Source organism: Bombyx mori, chromosome 8, assembly GCF_030269925.1.
Source record: "Bombyx mori chromosome 8, ASM3026992v2".
NCBI classification, from domain to species: Eukaryota; Metazoa; Arthropoda; class Insecta; order Lepidoptera; family Bombycidae; genus Bombyx; species Bombyx mori.
In genome coordinates this window covers 15,494,652-15,516,937 of record NC_085114.1, presented here as the reverse complement: position 1 = coordinate 15,516,937, position 22,286 = coordinate 15,494,652, and the positions used below count along the sequence as shown (strand labels likewise).

Sequence of the window (22,286 nt, the reverse complement as noted above, 5' to 3'; positions counted from 1 at the left end):
CGGCGGTTAGATGAAGCAGGAAGCTTGCCTCACAACATGAGCCGATAACAGCTTTCAAACGACAGCTTTGGAAGTATCAAAACTTTAAAAATTTTAGCGTGCATTTTTTTTTATTGCCGTATAGGCAGACGATTATACGGCCCACCTGATGGTGTGTGGTTACCGTCGTTCATGGACGTCAGCAATGCCAGGGGCAGAGCCAAGCCGCTGCCTGCCTTTTGAAAACAGGTTTTTTCTATTCTTATCTGTCTATTTATCTTTCAGCCCACAGGCGTATTCCTATAGCATTCGATTTATATGTTAATTGTGTGAAATAATTTTCATTGTGGCGATCTAATCAACGCATGCAAATTAATATTGTTACTAAAGCTTTTTAGCAAATTTATTTTATTATATTAGAATATTTCATGTTATTATACCAACGTGTAGGGATATGATTCATTAACTTATTAGGTTAGACGGGCAGACGAGTCGCGTGATGATAAGCGACCACCGACGCGAATAGACACCAAAATTTGAGTGATGCGGACTGACAAGAAATTATTATTATCTATATATTAATACGTGAAGCAAAAACTTTGTATCCCTTTTTACGAAAATTGCGAGGACGGAGGAGTATTAAATTTTACACACTTATAGAGAATATAGAGAAGAAGTGCACAATGCTAATATTTTTTTTAAATAATGCATAAAAGATACATTAAATCAATAAAGAAAACATTACACACACTACATACCATGTATTTGACACACACACGCATGCATACTATTTATTGTCAAACTTTTGTTCTTGACGTCTGTGGTCAGATTGAGAATAGATTAAATATTGTTTGTCTTTGTTAATAATTTTTATAGTGTAGTCTTGGCGAAATTTGTGATTATAGAAGTATAAAATACAATCATAATAGTGTACAAACTTACAATTCCAATTAATTATAGTCAAATTTCGACTACTGCGGGGCCTCTAGTCTATTTTTAATTCAGTAAAATAACCATAACATTTGGTTTGTAAGTATTACTTATAATCTATGTTGGGCAGTCTCTCGATTGTGAAATGATTATCCAGATTGACAAGAAATGTCGAAGTCTTGATTTCTTTGATACAAATACTGTCTTATTCTTTAGCCGGTAATATAATTTACTTAAATGAAATAGGCAAGGTGATGATAACCATCCGTGCGATGTCACTACACCAGTACTTAAGATTCAGGGAATTGGTCAAGTCGGGTATATAGCCCACAGTATCCTAATATTATGTGACTTGAAAATGTGATATCATGAGGTCTACAATCGGTACAGAGACAATGATAGCGCAGGATTCATTCACAGCTTCCGTTTCTTAAGCGGTCGCATCCTTTCAAACATGTTTTAAGATTATCGACTAAGCTGTGTAGGTAGGGTTTTAGTTATAATAAATAGGTTGGGGAAAAAGTATGTATGAACTTGTAATAAAATCTCTTTGGCTATACTATTTGTATCTGGCTGGTTTTGGTATCATTAAAAGTTTAAATTTTAAATAAGATAATTCTAAATTCAAATTAGGAAAATGTGTGATTTTTATTTCTTTTTCGTACTGTCAAGATGAGTGAATCTAATGAAGAAATTCGATACATTTTAAAATTTTACTACAAAAAAGGTAAAAATGCAACGCAAGCCGCGAAAAAAAAATTGCGATGTTTATGGACCTAGTGCTGTGTTTGTGAGAGTAGCACTACTTTGGTTTAAGCGTTTTCAATGCAGGACCATCGGGACCATGTCCCTACCTACAAGAAGACAAGAAATGTCGAAGTCTTGATTTCTTTGATACAAATACTGTCTTATTCTTTAGCCGGTAATATAATTTACTTAAATGAAATAGGCAAGATGATGATAGTCATCCGTGCGATGTCACTACACCAGTACTTAAGATTCAGGGAATTGGTCAAGTCGGGTATATAGCCCACAGTAATATTGTGTGACTTGAAAATGTGATATCATGAGGTCTACAATCGGTACAGAGACAATGATAGCGCAGGATTCATTCACAGCTTCCGTTTCTTAAACGGTCGCATCCTTTAAACATGTTTTAAGATTATCGACTAAGCTGTGTAGGTAGGATTTAGTTATAATAAATACGTTGGGGAAAAAGTATGTATGAACTTGTAACAAAATCTCTTTGGCTTATACTATTTGTATCTGGCTGGTTTTGGTATCATTAAAAGTTTAAATTTTAAAGAAGATAGTTCCAAATTCAAATTAGGAAAATATGTGATTTTTATTTATTTTTCGTACTGTCAAGATGAGTGAACCTAATGAAGAAATTCGATACATTTTAAAATTTTACTGCAAAAAAGGTAGAAATGCAAGGCAAGCCGCGAAAAAAAAATTGCGATGTTTATGGACCTAGTGCGGTGTCTGTGAGAGTAGCACAAATTTGGTGTAAGCGTTTTCAATACAGGACCATCGGGACCATGTTCCTACCTACAAGAAAGCAAAAAGTTATCGAACAAAATGGTACCTGCATACTTTAGTTAAATGTAAATAAACTATATTAAAAAATGTAGTGAATTTTCTTAAAAAATGCGAAGAAACTTTTTCCTCAACCCTATATGTCTAACTCCATGTGCTGAATACAATGAAGCGGGTGTTTAGTGAAGAAGCTTGCTAAATTTCCAATTTCTTTTTTGTGTTAAACGATATCACTGTAACTTTAAAAGGATATAATACACTTGTATTGCGCTACCTTCGTCAAAAGTGAAAATAAATAACTCAAATAGTCTTGAGAATTTTTCAAATTGGTTTATCGGTTAAATTTCGCGTGTATGATATTAATTTTAACACTAACAATAAGTCAATAAGTGTGTGTTTTAATTTTTTTATTGTTTAGGTGGGTGGACGAGCCCACCTGGTTGTTATGTGGTTACTGGAGCGCATAGACTTCTACAACGTAAATGCCGCCACCCGCCTTGAGATATAAGTTCTAAGGTCTCAGTATAGTTACAACGTCTGCCCCACCCTTCAAGCCGAAACGCATTACTGTTTCACGGCAGAAATATACCTACCCGGGCGGACTCACAAGAGGTCCTACCACCAGTAAGCCCGTGAGTCCGTGGGCACGAATGACTCTAATACTAGGCCTTCTTTATTGCTTGGATGAGTGGACGATTTCACGGACCACGGAGCCATAGACATGAACAATGTCAATGCTACCACCTACATTAGCATTTTTGTTTAATCGAGTAACAAAAATCCAAACATGGAAACTTTGAGAATACTATATAATTTAGTTTACCTAACAAAATACCGGTGTTCCTGCCTGGATATACATTACATCCTTATTTATTGCTAATTAATATCAATTGAGTAATACAAAATAAAGACGATAATTAGTGGAAACTACTCGACTTTGTGATTATATTACGTGATGCGGTAATGAGCCGTTGATGACGCAATATTTGTTTCCAGAGTACTCTATAAATAGACGCATCGATTCAGTGTCGTGTTTGTTGATGTGCGTTTACTGGTAAATTTAATTAAATCATTAATTCTGGCGAGCGCTTTGAGCTCGTGTGGGCTCGCACGCATATTTCTGCCGCGAACGAAACATTAGCTCCGGTTTTGAAAAGACGATATCTGTTTTTAAGCTATTGCATAGCTTTTATAGCGGGCCTTGAGCGCTGCGACCGAATCATGAAATTCCGTAACGAAAAAAAAACCTTACACCCCTCACTCCGCCTACCATGTAGCTCGCGTTCAACACACTCACACGTTGCGCTTGTGTAGTGTTTGTGAATAAGCGCGTGGCGTGACGTCACACTGCATGCGCATCATGAAAAGTCTGCCCATCTCTCTCTCGCACGGTCTAGCTTATGAGTGAGAAGGGGAAGTGTCTGTCAGTTCATCAGCCAATATTTTATTTTCCCTACCTAAGCTAGGAGAGGCTATTTCAACGTAACCTTAACTAGTAGGTAAGCTCACGGGGCTCAAATCGGAGTGATGCTAACACTGACCCTAGCAAGGGCAGTGCTTCGCAGACCTCTTGTGAGTCCGCGCGGGTAGGTACCACCGCCCTGTCTATTTCTGCCGTGAAGCAGCAATGCGTTTCGGTTTGAAGGGTGGGGCAGCCGTTGTAACTATACTGAGATTTTAGAACTTATATCTTAAGGTAGGTGGCGCATTTACGTTGTAAATGTCCATGGGCTCCAGTAACCACTTAACACCAGGTGGGCTGTGAGCTCGTCCACCCTTCATCTAAGCAATAAAAAAAAAAGGTAGGCTGTATGCTCGTCTACTTATAAGGGCAATAAAAAATACTATCTGCCACTGATTGGGTCCGTTATCTGCGATCATAAAAACCGTATTTTAGGTATTGGAAACCTCGAAAATAACGGAATGATAATTATAATAAACGCGAAATTAAACCGTAAACTTTAAATAAATATAAATAAATAAATATTTACTAACAATCACGCCACGTTAACTGGTCCCGTGCTAAGTTCGTAAAGAACTTGTGTTACAGGTACCAGATAACGGAAATAAATGTAAGATTTTTATAATACACATACATATATTTAATATACATCCATAACCCTGGAAAAGACATTTGTATTTATCATACAAATATCTTCCCTTGGCGGGATTCGAACCCGCGACGCCCTTGTGTAGTGACCATGTCACTTACCACTACACCAGACGGCCGTTAAACTTTGAATTACGTCTGCGATTTGCGTAAATCTAAGAGAACCCTACTAAAAACTACCCAATTAAAAGTGACTAAAAACAATTCGACTTGATAAATCAACAGTACAATATCATAATTAATAATAAATAATAATATAATAAAATAAATAAATATTTACTAACAATCACGCCACATTAACTGGTCCCGTATTAAGTTCGTAAAGAACTTGTGTTACAGGTACCAGATAACGGAAATAAATGTAAGATTTTTATTATACACATACATATATTTAATAAACATCCATAACCCTGGAAAAGACATTTATCATACAAATATCTTCCCTTGGCGGGATTCGAACCCGCGACCCCCTTGTGTAGTGACCATGTCACTTACCACTACACCAGACGGCCGTTAAACTTTGAATTACGTCTGCGATTTGCGTAAATCTAAGACAACACTACTAAAAAGTATCCAATTAAAAGTAACTAGCAACAATTCGACTTAATAAATCAACAGTACAATATCATAATTAACACTAACTATAAAGGCATATAAAACAGTCATTTTGTAAATCAGAAGCCTCATTTAAACGCATTGAACTCGCGCCGGACGGGGCGAGTGATTCGATCAACTTCATCGTCTCTCATCTAATTATCTCGTTACCGATGTCGACTCTGTAAGTTAGAATTATCGAGAAATCTTTCAATGAAATTTACACTAGGGATTTATGTTTCGACAGGAACAGTGATTATTATTTTATGCTCATAAAAGTCAGAGCCCGTAAACACGGTGAATTTCGATATTGCCTTGTTAATATTATTCTAATAGCTTTTGCCCGCAACTTCGTCCGCGTGGTTGGTTAGCAATGTTAGCATAAAAAACGTTATAGTGAGCCCACCTTAACATATAGACATATGCTGTCGCGGACTTTTTTTTAGATCTTTTAAAGGAGCACAATTCTGTCATACATTATTTTAGCGAAACTTTAACAGTTTCTGCAGCGCACGCAGCGGAAGCTCTCAAAAGGGAAAAACCCCGATTTTGGAACATTCTTTATTGGTGCTCCGCTTGTATTGGTCTTAGCATGATGTTATATAGCCTATAGCCTTCCTCGATAAATGGGCTATCTAACACTGAAAGAATCACAAATCGGACCAGTAGTTCTCGAGATTAGCGCGTTCAAACAAATAAACTCTTCAGCTTTGTAATATTAGTATAGATAACCGTTATACCTTCCATTAATACCGAACCTGTTTTAATACCAAACGTTTTTTTTTTCTACATATTCTAGTAACCTTGAGGGGTTATACTAGATTCACAGAACAGGTAGGTGAGCTCACGGGGCTCAAACCTGAGGACGTTGCTAACACTAGCCCTAGCAAGAGCAGTGCTTCGCAGAATCTACCACCGGATCGGAAATGCGACCCGCTGAAAAAATCCGGCGAGAAACTCAGTGGGCTGTGTTTGTGGGTTAATTTACTCGCCGAGCCCTTCGTTGCAAGCGACGGATTCGAACGATAACCGGTGGTGGTTGAGGTACCTAAATGCACTGTTTACACCGAACGTAAAACTGCTTCGCGGTAGTTGACAGGAAGGAGTACTGCTGGTAGGACCTCTTGTGAATCCGCACGGGTAGGTACCACCACCCTACCTATTTCTGCCGTGAAGCAGTAATGCGTTTCGGCGTGAAGGGTGGGGCAGCCGTTGTAACTATACTGAGACAAGTGTAGTGAGTGAGTGTGAGTATCTCAATGTGGGCGGCGCATTTACGTTGTAAATGTCTATGGGCTCTAGTAACCACTTAACACCAGGTAGGCTGTGATTTCGTCCACGCATCTAAGCAATAAAAAAAATGTGCCCACAAGGCAAAAACCATAGGCTTGAGACTTAAGGAGGAAGTTATCCATGGTATTGTAATATGGCCTTACCTTATTATTTGCTTATTATTATTCTACTATATGTTTAAAATCTTACTCTTTAAATAATATTTAAAAAAATATCTTTAAGTACCTACAGTTTTTTTAAAACAGCACAGCACAGACAGAACGGTATTATTCTTATTATTATTATTGTAAGACAATAAAACTAGCTCTTTAATCAATAACAATAATTAGAAGCTAGATTTACTTACCGGGTATATTTATTTCGTTTCTAAATAAGTTATGTCTATTGAAAAATATATGTACTAGGACTAAGCGATCCAGTATCTTACGTGCCTGTATTTGTCAACTGAAATATAGCCCATCTTATAAAAAAATCTTGATATCAAAACAAAAGACAAAATGCGATAAATATATAAAATTAATCTAAGTTTTGAAGTGGCATTATTGTAATTCCGACCACTGGTCAAACTCTTTATACGTACTATTGTTAAACGGTAACTTTGACCTAAATATATTATGTCACACGGTTTTATCAGCGCGCATTATCAACGCTTACATTGGATCAAATAACGAAACGTATCGATTACGTTATGATTGAGTAGTCTGGGTTATTGTGATCGGCTAATATGGGTGGACGAGCTCGCAGCTCGCATGTTTTTAAGTAGAGCCTGTAGTCTCCTGCGTTACGTAGCCACGTGTATTATTAGTATTATTTTCCTACTTAAGCTGATTGCTTTGAATGGCCATTTAAGTGTAATCCTAACAAGTAGGTGAGGCTATTCCAGCTACGCCCTGAAGGGTAGGTGTGCTCACGGGCTCACCCTGAGAGAATTCGCTAACACTAGCCCTAGCAAGAGCATTGCTTCTTTTTCTTTTTTTCTTTCCTATGCTGATACCCTTGAGAGGCTATTTCAGCTTCGCCCTGACATGTAGGTGAGCTCACGGGGCTCAAACCTGACGACGTTGGTAACACTGACCCTAGCAAGAGCCGTGCTTCGCAGAATCTACCACCGGATCGGAAACGCGACCCACTGAGAAGATTCGGCAAGAAACTCAGTGGGCTGTGTCTGTGGGTTAATTTACTTGCTGAGCCCTTCGTCACAAGCGACGGGTTCGACGAGAACGATGACCGGTGCTTGAGGTACCTAAAAGCACCGTTAGTGGATCGTGTATTCGAAACGAAACAGGTAAGGGGTTTTAGAAGATTTATGTGTAATAAATCAGAAGAATTTACCCGGAGGGGTAACGGTACATTGAGACTGCGGGTAATTACCACAATCTTGGCTGTTTCTTCCACAGGTGTTCCGGACATGAGCCCGATTGTCCATCTCATCAAAAAAACAAATAAAAATAAACAAAAACACGAGAGTGTCAAGCGTAAAATTATTTTATGAATCAGAAAACAATAAATATGCAAATTTATAAGTAAAAGGAAATAAAAACATCGCTTGATCTCTTTCTGGCCCAGTTTTTCTACACGTTCATGATTTTATTGTTGACTTAACTATGCAAACGTTCGTTTTATTCAATTCCTAGAATACACCTGCAGATATACGTACATACATACGTTTCTCGGCGAGTCTTATCTATATATTATATAAAAATGAATTGCTGTTCGTTAGTCTCACTAAAACTCGAGAGCGGCTGGACCGATTTGGCTAATTGTGGTCTCGAATTATTCGTGGAAATCCAGGGAAGGTTTAAAAGGTAGATAAATATGAAAATGCTCGGAATTAAATAAAAATAACAATTTTGTTTTTCCTTTGATGTGTCCCCCGTCGGACGAATTACTTTTGTTTGTTTTAAGTTTATTTTATACAAAAGATTAGGTCTTTTATTTATCGATTGAGGCACTACGAAGTCTGCCGGGTCATCTAGTCTATAATAAATTTTAATACTAAGCCCATCTTACGTTTCTACCCACGCTAATTTAGATTAAATATATTGTAATTGAAATATGATTAAGTCTTGAATGTAAAAGAACCGAATAAAAATATTTCGCGCACACACGTAACTTATAATTAACATAACTACGCAAATGCGTCATAGACAAAATAGAAATTGCAGTCTTTAGAAAAAAACAAAAAAAAAACGAAAAATGCTTAACTATGTGATTACGTTTTATATATCTCCAGTTACCGTCATCATAGGCTAGATAAGATAGACATACCAATTTATATCTGTAATCGTGAGCTTTCAAATATAAAAAAAAGTTTCGTCAAAATCGATCAAGTAGCGTTGCGTTATTCCCGGATGGAAAAGTCGATATATAGGAAAACAATTTTTTTTTATTGCTTATATGGATGGACGAGCTCACAGCCCACCTTGTGTTAAGTCGTTAGTGGAGCCCATAGACATCTACAACATAAATGCGCCACCCACCTTGAAATGGTTGACAGAATATCGATACTCGGAAGTGTCTACGACTTAACATTGACTGAGGTATCTACATTTATGTCTAACATCTAAAAATATTTTCAATGGCAGACAGTTACAGATTAGCAATTTAAGTCCTTATTAGATTTAAATGGTGGTAGGTCTGTTGTGAGTAAGCGCCGACAGGTACTGCAACCCTGCCTAGTTCTGCTGCAAAGCAGTATTGCTTTCCAGTTCGAAGAGTGGGGTGGCTGTGGTACTATAGATCCGATGCTTATTAGGCATTTATTAACTGTAATGTCATTTTTATTTACTGCATAAGGGTAAATAAACTCAGGAGTCCATGTACATCACAACGGGAATGCCGCTACACACCTTGAGACACAAGGTCAAAGTATCCGTTATACAGTGTAACATATTATTATATTCCATCCTTGAAACCGAAACGCACGTCTGGAATGTATTGGAACGAGTCCTACCTAGGTGTTCCCAAGCGTTAACACCATCTTTAAATATAATAGCTAAGAATATCTTCCTTTGAACGAAAAATCGACGCAAGAAACAAATTCCCAAACAACAGTTTAGAATAATATTACATTTGAATCGATTACAGCAAAAAAAAAACATCACAAAAAATCGATTCTTTTTGAAATACACGCAGCGCCGCGCGGGTTTTTGACCTCGTTTAGTTTAGCTAAAGATCGTTTTTTTTTATATTTAACTTTTTGTACAGTACACGTTGTTATTTATTTATAGCTTTAATAATTTAGTAACTGTTACTTAATTTATTAATTGGGCGAGTTCCCATGTCTAGCGTATTACGGCAGACAAACCACATGTTCCTCTATAAAAGTGGAAAAAAAAAGTGGGATATCATTTGATACGAAAATTGAAAAGGTGATTGCCTATTTAAGTTTCTAGTGCTTAGGTTCTGAATAGGCACTAGTCGTGACCAGCAGTATACTGCATACTGTATGAAGCTATGGGATTATACTCGCCTTCAAATCATACATATTATAGTTGCCAATTTTTTAAGACTCAATTTAACATGTCTCCGCAAATGAATTCCACGATGAAGGAATAAAAATCAAAAACACGGAATTAAATTAATTTATTTAATAACTGGTGTTTGTTTAGACGTGAAGCTCGTATGGGGATGTATCACCATTATGCCCTCCGAGTTTCTCGCTGGATTTTCCCAGTGGGTCGCGATTCCGATCCGGTGGTAGATTCTGCGAAACACTGCTCTTGCTAGTGTTAGCAAATTCTCTCAGGTTGAGCCCGTGAGCTCACTTACCCATCCGGGCGTAGCTGGAATAGGCCCTTAGGCGAATTGGTAGGTAACATCGTGTAATAAAAGTCAAACCATCAAAATTATAATTTGCGTAATTACTGGTGATAGGACTTCTTGTGAGTCCGCGCGCGTGGGTACCACCTGTCTATTTCTGCCGTGAAGCAGTAATGCGTTTCGGTTCGAAGGGTGGGGCAGCCGTTGTAACTATACTTGAGACCTTAGAACTTATATCTCAAGGTAGGTGGCGCATTTGCGCTCTAGATGTCTATGGGCTCCAGTAACCACTTAACACCAGGTGCTAAGCAATAAAAAAAAGGTAGGATAAAGTATCACCATCCTGCCTATGTTTGCAGCAGTGGGGCATTCCGGTTTGAAGAGTGAAGTAGCCGCTATACTCATAGCAATTGAGATTACGCCCCATATCTATCATGTAGGCATTGTCAATGGAGTCCGGTAAGTACTTTACTCTAAGTAGGCAGTGACATTGGTCACGTATCTACGCAATCAAGAAGGAAAAAAAACAGACGGCAAACAATACTGCCGTGTCTTGCAGTTTATTGTCATTGCCCAGGTCGGACATGTTTATGGACATTGGCGAGCGTGCGTCCAATTCCGACCGAGCCTTGTTTACGGTTACCGCCCTTGTTTACACAAGTGGAAGTCCACGACCCGCCGCCGCGTCACGGCCTCGTGTTTACCGAATCCAACTCAATCAGATTCTCCTTCCGTTCTGAGGATTGTTTACTCGGACTGCTACCCCCTGTGAGTTACTAAATATATGAAACAAATATATTTGAACAATTGTTTGAAGTTTCATTAGAATCAGATGAATGATAAACATAAAGAGACGCAAGAATTGAATAAATTTCCAATTAATGATTTATTGTTATACAAGATATACCTACAACGCATGTTATGGACAATACAAAGTAGAATAAAAGTCGAGGTGAGTGGGTACAGTTTATTTTTAGCGTCTGATTAGACTTACTTGAATAGGATTCCGATAAGAACGTTTTGGGAAGTGGAGGGTAGTTTGGATTTTGGAGAACCGTTGTTACGGATGAGTTATGATTGGGACTGCCCCACCTTGAAGTTATTGACGAACAGGCTGATTAACTATTGCTAGCATTGCACACCTCGGGCCCCCTCTAAGAGGAACACCGTAAATTTACCAGTAGGTACTTGCCCCAGCATACGTGACTTCGAGCACACCAATATTACATTAAGATCACAAAAAAAAAACAATATTTTCAACAGCATTTTAGCCTATTTATTCAAATAAAGATGAGTAACAAACCAGTTATATGCAAATGTCTTTATCTAAAAAAAAACTTCAAGGTTTTTTGCGACAGTCTCGTGTTTTGTTTAAACAATTACATACAGTATTAATACATATAGTACTTTGTAAATACCATTACGTCGTCGTAAGAAGATATTAAATACTATGTGTCCTTTTGGAGATTTTGATTTTTTTACTAGACAATAACGACTAGATATATAACAAAATTCTCGCTTAAAATGGTAGACAAAACAGCGGCGCAGTATCTATGATCCTGCATGGATAACGTAACCACCATCCTGCTTATTCATGCCGCGAAGCACTGCAGCATGAAGAACAGAATAGTTGCTATAAAAAATATTAAAAAATTACGTGCTTCAGGTAGTGATGACCATGAGCCTCAGTGGTCATTTAATTTCTGAGAGGCCGTGAGCTCGTAGTTTTCATTTAGTGGAATTTTTTTAATTTTATTTTTTTATTGCTTAGATGAGTGGACGAGCTCACAGCCCACCTGGTGTTATCTGGTTACTGGAGCCCATAGACATCCACAACGTAAATGCGCCACCCACCTTGAGATACAAGTTCTAAGGTCTCAAGTATAGTAACGACAGCTGCCCCACCCTTCAAACCGAAACGCATTACTGCTTCACGGCAGAAATAGGCAGGGTGGTGGTACCCACCCGCGCGGGCTCATAAGAGGTCCTACCACCAGTAAAAATATGAGGCCTTCTAGAAACATCATCCGTATAGTCTTCTTGGCCTAAAGGATAAGACGTCTGGTGAAATCGTATAAAGCAAAGCGACTGGGCCGATGTTCGAATCCCGCAGGCAGGTACCAATTTTTCTAATGAAATACGTATACGACTCTATCAAGACGCATATAGTTCACGAACTAATTCCACAGCAATCTGTTTACGATTTTATCTTCAATTCTAACCTCCTCATGTTGATGTAATTACGAACAGACGCCCTTACCTTATTAATATATATTTATGCGTTTTACTATTAGACCTACATGTAAATTTTAATATGCTGATTCGAAGGTTAATAATAAAATATACCGCTAGTTCACAAACAGCGTGAAAAACATCGTCAAGCAAAAACAAACTGGCTTATTTGTAATATTTGATTTAAAGCCATCGTAATAAGACACGTGACCTGAATTAAAATTATTTATGATTGTTGAACAACACTTATAAGATCTAAATAACTGGAAACAAATCACGTGCGGTCGGGCATCGGGCCCCAATTTACGATTCCGTGTGTTATGGGTGATAAACATAAACATAAACATATATATAACCATAAGTTCTGTTACATATGCAAATGATTTTTAAAAAATGTAATATTATAAAAATGTATATATGTACCTACATATTTATTAAAGTCTCAGCAATAAGTAAAAAAAATATTCTATTCGAAATGGCCAAAGGTGGCCATTTTGTTTAGTTTTGCGGACGAGCTCACAGCCGACCTGGTGTTAAGTGGTTACTGGAGCCCATTGACAACTACGACGTAAATGCGCCGCCCACCTTGAGATATAAGTTCTAAGGTCTCAAGTATAGTTACAACGGCTGCCCTACCCTTCAAACTGAAACGCATTACTGCTTCACGGCAGAAATAGGCAGGGTGGTGGTACCACGGGTGGTACCTACCCGTACGGACTCACAAGAGTGATTACGCAAATTATAATTTTGCGGGTTTGATTTTTATTACACGATGCTATTCCTTCACCGTGGCAATTAGAAAAATTGGTACCCTCCTGAGATTCGAACACCGGTACATCGCTCAACACGAATGCACCGGACGTCTTATCCTTTAGGCCAACTCGACTTCATACTAATAATACATACTAATACATACTAATAATTCAAATTTTATCTCACTAGATAAAGCCGAAAAATTCATATACTTTTCTAATATTAAACCCAACACATGACGTCACATGTGGCTAGTTATTATACGCAGCAGCAGTCATTGGCCGATATCTGAATGGAGTGCATCATCATGTTCTATTGTCACATGTGTTCGCCCGGACGACGTCGCACATAATACAACAGTGTTTTGTAAAAGTTTATGTATTATCTTATATGTTTAAACGAGCAATTCTTGTATATATATATAATCATATAATCTGAATCTCGGAAACGGCTCCAACGATTTTCATAAAATTTAGTATACAGGGGATTTCGGGGGCGATAAATCGATCTAGCTACGATTTATTTTCAGAAAATGTTGTTTTATTCGTGTTTTCTATAATCTACTCTTGCCGACATCTATTGGCGAATGATAATACTATTTTTCTTAATTGAGGGCAACTAACCGCTTTAAAGAAACAATAAGATGGCGTTATCAAAAAAAAAACTCGATCATCATCTAGTGAATTAATTAAACGAATAAATAAACGACCGACATCTGGTTCCTTGTAGTTGTCATATGAGTTTTTTAACTTCTCTATCGCGTAAAAGTTAAATCAAATTTGTATAGAGTAACTCGTACTAAGTACACTACTGTGTTCTGCTAATTACTGCTGTGTTATGGTGAGATGCCTATGAACTGGGATACACATTTTGTACCAGAGTCATCTGTATCAGTTGCTCGCTTCGGGCATTTCAATATTGTAGTAATTGTTACGTTATAATACTCATTGTAAAAATTTCATATTAAAAAAAAAAACTAATATTAAAAAAAAAAATATCATAAAAAAAAAGACATGCCCGCTGAGTTTCTTGCCAATTCTTCTCAGGACGGAGGCTAGTTCTTGTGAATTAGCGGTAGTTCTTTTGACGTTCAACAAGTATGTACTTTCATTTATGTTAAATAAAAATTTTTTGATTTGATTTGATTTGTATGTCGATACTCATCAATATCGGTGCAATAAATTGATTACTCTTAGACTTATTCATTACTTTGAACAGCTCAGCTACGAGCGGGTTTCTTCCTAATATCTCTGTCAGCGAAACTTTCCGCTGACCCCACGTCTTGTTTGTGCTGCATATACATTTGCTACCATAGGTATTGTTTGTACAAATCTTATTTTGTTTAAGCGGCTAACCTATTTTCAGTTTGGATACGCAGAAAAATTGTAGTTAGCGTTTGTAGCCTAATGGGTATAACGTGTAATTGTATCGGGAGTAACAACGATATCGGACTTTGAATCTCACAAGTAGGTTACAGTTAGTATGTATATTTTTTACGTAAATGTGTTTGAAAATAATCCTTAGTGGTAAGCAGTGGCTTCGCTGGGGTTCCTAGGCATCCCTGAGCCATAACCGTCGGGTTGGACGTTCGCTTGATAGAGTGCAGTGAGGTCGTTTAGTTGGTCTCTACTATCTTCGACTTCTGAGTGCTACATACTCTCGTAGAAGGTTCGGCACCTGGCCCAAAGAGACCGGTGTGTCGTATTTTTATCGCGCTTTTCTGTGCTGTAAGAAGAAGCAGACGAACATGCGAAAAGCGATGCATTTCGTGTATTCATGTATCTATCATTAAATCGTGTAAATCATGCCATTTCGACAAAGCCGCATGCCACGATGAGAGGGTTCTCTCATCGTAGCCGCCGGTAACTACATTCCCGATCCTGCGGACAGAATGGAAAGCAGTCGACGTCGCCCAAAACACGTAATTTCGGATCCTCCCGATCCACTAACGGTGCTTCTAGGTACCTCAAGCACCGGTCATCGTTCTTGTCGAACCCGTCGCTTGCGACGAAGGGCTCGACGAGTACATTAACCCACAGATACAGCCCACTGAGTTTCTCGCCGGATCTTCTCAGTGGATCGCGTTTCCGATCCGGTGGTAGATTCTGCGAAGCACAGCTCTTGCTAGGGTTCGTGTTAGCAACGTCGCCAGGTTTGGGCCTTGTGACCTTACCTACTAGTTAAGGTTACGCTGAAATAGCCTCTCAAGGTTATCAGCTTAGGTAGAAAAAAAAAGTGAAAATCATGAAATCCACAAAAAAAAAATATTATGTAGGGACTCGCCTTATATAAGTTTGCATAAATTCTGGGTTAGAGACTAGCGCGCACGATTTTGTAATACCATCCATATCTATTTCAGTAGCAAAGCCATAATAAGTAGCTTTAAACTTTAAAGTTGACACCGAAGGCTAAGTAAACGGACTGCGCGTTCGACGCTCTATACGAATTTTCTTAACTAGAGAGGAAAAGCTTGTGCCCTTTGATATTTAGCAATATTTAGCAATCGAGGTCGACGAATGTATCTTTAAAAGGACCAGACTGTATTAAAAGAAGGCGTTTTTATTATTGAACATCATATAAAACTGATGTGTTTCGTGGGTTCTGTTTTTTATTAACTAGCGACCCGCCCTCGCTTCGCTTCAGAAACATTAAAACACACATGAAACCAAAAAAATAAATAAAAAAAATTTAAAAAAAAGTAGCCTATGTTCATCAGGGACAATGTCGGCTTCTAATGGAAAAAGAATTTTTCAAAACGGTCCAGTAGTTTCGGAGCCTATTCGAAACAAACAAACAAACAAATCTTTCCTCTTTATAATATTAGTATAGACAAGAACGCATTTCGTATGAGACAACTTACTTTTGACGACGGCTCGGCGACCCGTAAAATATCGTGTAATCAAATCACACCTGTGATATTTGTAATGTTGTCGAGATTATGCCGTAGTGCCTATGCGAAATAGACAGGCATTATCATGTCTCAACAAGAATGACAGTGTAAATATTGTAATTTAAATGGATTATTTTGACCTCTTTGATCTAAAATGGTTTGTGAAAGCTTCGGCTCATTAAGTTAATAAAAATTGCTTACATAGGTGTACGAGCTCACAGCCCACCTGGTGTTGAATGGTTATTATAGCCAATAGACATCTACAACGTAAATGACGCCACCCATCCTAAGATATGAGTTCTAAGGTCTGAGTTTTAACAGTACGGTATTGTTTTTCTTAAATGCTCAAAGTTAGAGCAGCGTGATGCAAAATTTTAGGCTTCAAGTTTTTGAGCAGAGCCTTTAGTAAATTCAAGTGAGTGACATTAAAAAAAAACTACTGATTTCCCGATATTTTATTGGAACTCAATTCCACGCTTACGGAAGAAACATAGTATATTCGAGTCATTGACCAAGCTATGTCTGCGACTCGTAGAAGCTTAAAAGAATTTAATAATGACGGCGATCAATAAACTTTTAGTATTCATTCAATTCTCAATATGATTCAAAGAACGCGTCGAGGAAATTGCGGACATACGCGGCGAGTAGTAAACAAACCGGGTATATATGTTAATGATTACGTAAATAGTTTCTATAAATAAGCAGGTAGGTGTACTGTGACGTCACAAACGCATGCACCTAGCCTCTACCATAGAACGCATATTGATGTAGAACTAGAGGTCCCGCAGTAGTCGAAATTCGACTATAATTAATTGGAATTGTAAGTTTGTACACTATTATGATTGTATTTTATACTTCTATAATCACAAATTTCGCCAAGACTACACTATAAAAAATATTAACAAAGACAAACAATATTTAATCTCAATTTGACAACAGACGTCAAGAACAAAAGTTTGACAATAAATAGTATGCATGCGTGTGTGCGTCAAATACATGGTCTGTAGTGTTTGTAATGTTTTCTTTATTGATTTAATGTATCTTTTATGCATTATTTAAAAAAAAATTAGCATTGTGCACTTCTTCTCTATATTCTCTATAAGTGTGGAAAATTTTATACTCCTCCGTCCGCGCAATTTTCGTAAAAAGGGATACAAAGTTTTTGCTTCACGTATTAATATATAGATAAGAAAGATGAATATAATCTATACTAATATTATAAAGCTGAAGAGTTTGTTTGTTTGAACGCGCTAATCTCAGGAACTACTGGTCCGATTTCAAAAATTATTTCAGTGTTAGATAGCACATTTATTGAGGAAGGCTATAATTTATGTAATATCACGCTAAGACCAATGCAAGCGGAGCACCAATAAATAATGTTTCAAAATAGGGGTATTAAAAACTCCTTAACATTTTATAATTAAAAAATATTTTCACTTTCTACGTAAATGAAGTGGGGGTAAAACTTAGCGTTATGCTAAAGTAACTATTCCATGCGGACGGAGTCGCGGGCAAAAGCTAGATAATAAGAATAATAATATTAATAATCATATTAAATATAAGAATTTATTGTATACAGGTCAATTTAACACTGCAATGCTGAAAAAAACATTATGGGTATGGCACCTATTCAACACACTGTCGAATAGTATAAAGGATCAGCCCTTAAGGAAATTTAAACAACTCCTGTCTTCGCTGTTATTAAACAAGTGTTATTACTCTGTTACCGATTTCCTAAATGATGAATTGTAACACTCTCCTTATTTATGATCTCAATTTTTGTAATAAACTTTTTGTGATCTCATTCTTAAATTTATCTTAGAACTAGGTAATTAAGAAACTAGGAAATTTACTTCTCCTTCAATTTTGTATGTCAAAAGGGAGAATGTACTGGAATTGAATATTATTTATGCTAAGACCATACTTGTACCCGCATTCTATACAAAAAAAGATATTATTATTATTATTAAAGTTTAAAGATTTCTTGAGTGAGTTTTCCTAACAAATTTACATTTATGCTTTGGGTCTTTGAGAGCTCTTCCAACATGTAGAACATTGAATAGTTTCGACATATGTTTATTATGACCATTCTGTGTGGTGACCACTCTGTATGCATGTATTCTATGCGCATAATTGCCTACAATTATGTATGTATATATTCAGTTCTATATTGAAGACGGCGACGTTATAACTTGCATACCTTTGAAGTTAGTTTGTAGGTTATTATAGATTTACATTTTAAGGCTTACTTCGTCAGTATATGTAAATTTTGCATTTAATATAACGGATATACAGGCAATACAGGCACCGTTTGGTGTACTGGAAAATGTTGTTCATTTTGCTTAGCGCAGTCTTAAACTCAAGATAGCATAACATACACAACAAATAAATAAATAAAAACGTGTGGCACTCGTGAACTGCTGCGGTAAAGCTATTGCATAGTATTTTTTATCAACTTATGTAATTATAATTAGACAATGATAATTTAATATTAAAACAATAATAAAACAAGACCACGCTATATTAAACATTAATAAAAGCTAAACCTTAACTGTCCCCTTCACACTCATAAGCTAGACCGCGCGAGAGAGAGATGGGCAGACTTTTCATGATGTGCATGCAGTGTGAAGTCACGCCACGCGCTTATTCACAAACACTACACAAGCGCAACGTGTGAATGTGTTGAACGCGAGCTACATGGTAGACAGAGTGAGGTTTTTTTTTTTTTTTGTCAGGAGGAAATCGCCGGACTCCCACCCTCCACTGGGGATGGAGGGTGGGGCATGTCGGAGTCGAACCGACTAAAACCTCCTGTCGCTCAACAACCAACGTCCAAACCTCGCATGAGACAGAGCTCATGAAGAGGCAAAGGGAGGAAAGTGAAGCGTTTAGTGCGGAGCACATCTCTCCCATCACCCTCCCCCTCGGGACGCCGGGCCAGCGATCGTCGGCGCCACGACCACCAGCCCTCTCGGTCGGCAGGCTGTCCGAAGCCTGCCTAGATGGCGCCGGTTTGAATAGGTTATCCTACGAAATACCCCGCTGGGTCAGAACCAGCGTGGGTCGAGCATAGCCGGCCTTCCATCACCCGGATGCTCTTGCGTAAAACCGCGTGCAGAGCAGCTTGCACGTAGAGTGAGGGGTGTTAGGTTTTTTTCGTTACGGAATTTCATGATTCGGTCGCCGCGCTCAAGGCCCACGATAAAAGCTATGTAATAGCTTAATAACTGGAAACAAATCACGCACGGTCATCTGGCAAATACATATATAGATAATAAGCCCCCAGACAAAGAGCAAACAAACCTGTTCATCAGACGAATGTTTGCCCGATGTTAGAATAGAACCCACGAGCCTCGGCACAAAAATCAGAAGCGCTCACTAATTATGCGCGTAATTCGTTTCCAAAAAATTCTTGTCCACCTGATGTTTGTCTGGAAGAGATCGCTCTTAGCGATAAGACCGCCAATTGTACTTTTTGAAATTTAATGTATCGCATTGTTTTTTTTTTGTGTACTTTAAAGAATACTCTCTCTCTTTCTAACTACTGCATCACCAAGTCCGTCACACATGACATTAATCTAGTGCTCAGCGATTGTGGTTCTTGAATTTCGCTGATGGGTCTACTAGTCTTTAACAAAGACACATACCTTCTTTCGAAGCTTGACGGCTTGTATAAAAGCTATTAATAACACAACAAGACTACTAGCGCAGTCATTTCTTAGATTTTATTTCGCCATATAGACAATTCAATATTTGCACATCATACTGATAATATAATGTTCTCGTACAGAAATAGAATTTGAGTATGGCGGCTCAACTTGTCATATTGTTAGGTTATAAACTCGCAACGATAAGATAGCATATTTGAAGTAACCAGAACTGTACTGTATTCTCAAAGAAATTAGATTTAAACTTGTGCTACGTTAATTTTTCTAAAAATATAACAGGGTTTTTTACTGTTTTGCGAAGGGTCAGTAGGTTTTTTGTTTGTTTGACGTAATGTTTTCCTATTTATGGCAGGGAGCGCGTACCATCTTCCTGTATATGTGGTCATGGAGCAGTCATTCTCTGTAATTTGAAGTGTGGGGCAGCCATGCCGTTGAGATTTCTGACCTCATGTTGTAAAATCGATCACGATTTTTTTTTTGCTTAGATGAGTGGACGCGCTCACAGCCCTTCTGGTGTTAAGTGGTTACTGGAGCCCATAGCCCCATAGACATCTACAACGTAAATACGTCACCCATCTTGAAATATAAGTTCTAAGGTCTCAAGTATAGTTACAACGGCTGCCCCACCCTTCAAACCGAAACGCATTATTGCTTCAGAGCAGAAATAGGCGGGATGGTGGTATCACAAGCCATACCACCAATAATTACGCAAATTATAATTTTGCGCGTTTAATTTTTTATTACACGATGCTATTACTTCACCGTGGAAGTCAATTGTGAACATATTTTGTCAAGAACGTATTTCATTAGAAAAATTGGTACCCGCCTGCGGGATTCGAACACTGTTGCATCGATACGAAAGCACCGGACGTCTTATTCTTTAGGCCACGACGACTTGACGATGTATGTGGTTCCGGTAATCTTTTAACATTAATTGGGAAATTTTCGGTCTTTTTCGACATTCGTGCGACACTAAAAATACTATTGTCTATGAACTGACAGTGGAGACAAGATATAGCGTAATGGACAAATCACTTTATTCCTTAGTAGTTAGTAGGATTTATGTATAGATACGTATTATTTCACATCTTTGCCTTTTCTTATCTGGTTTCTGTTACCCGCGTCACACGAAAGAAAATTCTTAGTTGAAACTGCTGAATGTAGATATTTATTAATGGGATGAGGAGAACTCTATTCGGGTTCAAATTATTTGCATACCGAAAATCGTTTAAAATGCTTCAGCTGTTTGCGTATGAAAAAGTAACAAATTGACGGGATTTTTTAAATAAAAAATTTGAATTATTATTCTGGATAATTAAAATTATCGCATGAGGGAAAATATCTCATGAACAAGTGAGTTCTTTAATCTTAATTTTCCTTTTACTTACCATTGTTATACCAATCTGTTTATTCGTCTATATCTATATCTATACTAATATTATAAAGAGGAAAGATTGGTTTGTTTGTTTGTTTCGAATAGGCTCCGAAACTACTGGACCGATTTGAAAAATTCTTTTTCCATTAGAAGCCGACATTGTCCCTGATGAACATAGGTTACTTTTTTTTAATTTTTTAATTTAATTTTTTTTTTTTTGGTTTCATTGTGTTTTAATGTTTCCGAAGCTCGCTAGTAATAAATAAACAAATTAAGAATGAGTATAATAGCCAGGGAGGAGCCAAGCACTGAATTTGCATTAATAATACTACAAAGATATATGAGTTATTGAGAACGGCTCGTAAGATGGACTAGTCAGCTTACAGTCTCGTGGTCAATTATCCAATATTCGACTTCCTCTCGGGAATTAGCGTCAAGGCGAAGACTATACTTCAAACTCGCTCTACTAACTACTCGGTAGCTTCGGTTTTAGTGATGCAAATCAAACCCGTAAAAATATAATTTGCGTAATTACTGGTGGTAGGACCTTCTGTGAGCCCGCGCGGGTAGGTACCAACGCCCTGCCTATTTCAGCCGTGAAGCAGTAATGCGTTCCGGTTTGAAGGGCGGAGGCAGCCGTTGTAACTATACTGAGACCTTAAAACTCATATCTCAAGATGGGTGGCGCATTTACGTTGTGGATGTCTATGGGCTCCAGTAACCACTTAACACCAAGTGGCCTCGTCCACCCATCTAAGCAATAAATAAAAAAAAGCATAAATAAACAAATGCCCGTGGCTTGAGGCTGGTAAAACCTGTTTTTTTTTTTTGCTTTATCGTCCGTTTTCTTTATCGTATAATAGTAAAATATCAGAGACATATACCAGTTGTTAAGTATATTTGTTCTAGATATATGTACACCTAACATACAAGTTGCATCGAGTTTTATCAAAGCACCTGCCTTGAGATCATATCAGGTCATCATAATATGCACTACTAAAATTCTCTAAAAGTCGAAAAAGTATTTAAGTACATACATTTATTAACAATACAGATTATTTAATAACGTTACAAACGATAATAGTAACAAATTAATTGAACATATGATCTGCTCAGCGGAAGTATGAGCGAGGTCAAACTCTGATAAAATTAGATCACATT

At 37.6% G+C, this 22,286-nt stretch overlaps 1 protein-coding gene and 1 long non-coding RNA gene across 2 annotated transcripts in view; both read left to right on the top strand.

Annotated features, from left to right (window-relative positions):
- The window catches only part of LOC101744451 (protein halfway), a 46,942-nt gene that overhangs the window by 3,129 nt on the left and 21,527 nt on the right, over window positions 1-22,286 (top strand). The gene's annotated exons all lie outside the window — the stretch shown is intronic.
- On the top strand, window positions 6,690-8,293 carry LOC134199306 (uncharacterized). Its single transcript, XR_009973744.1, has 2 exons — window positions 6,690-7,730; window positions 7,843-8,293. It is a non-coding gene; the product is annotated as an uncharacterized LOC134199306 (long non-coding RNA).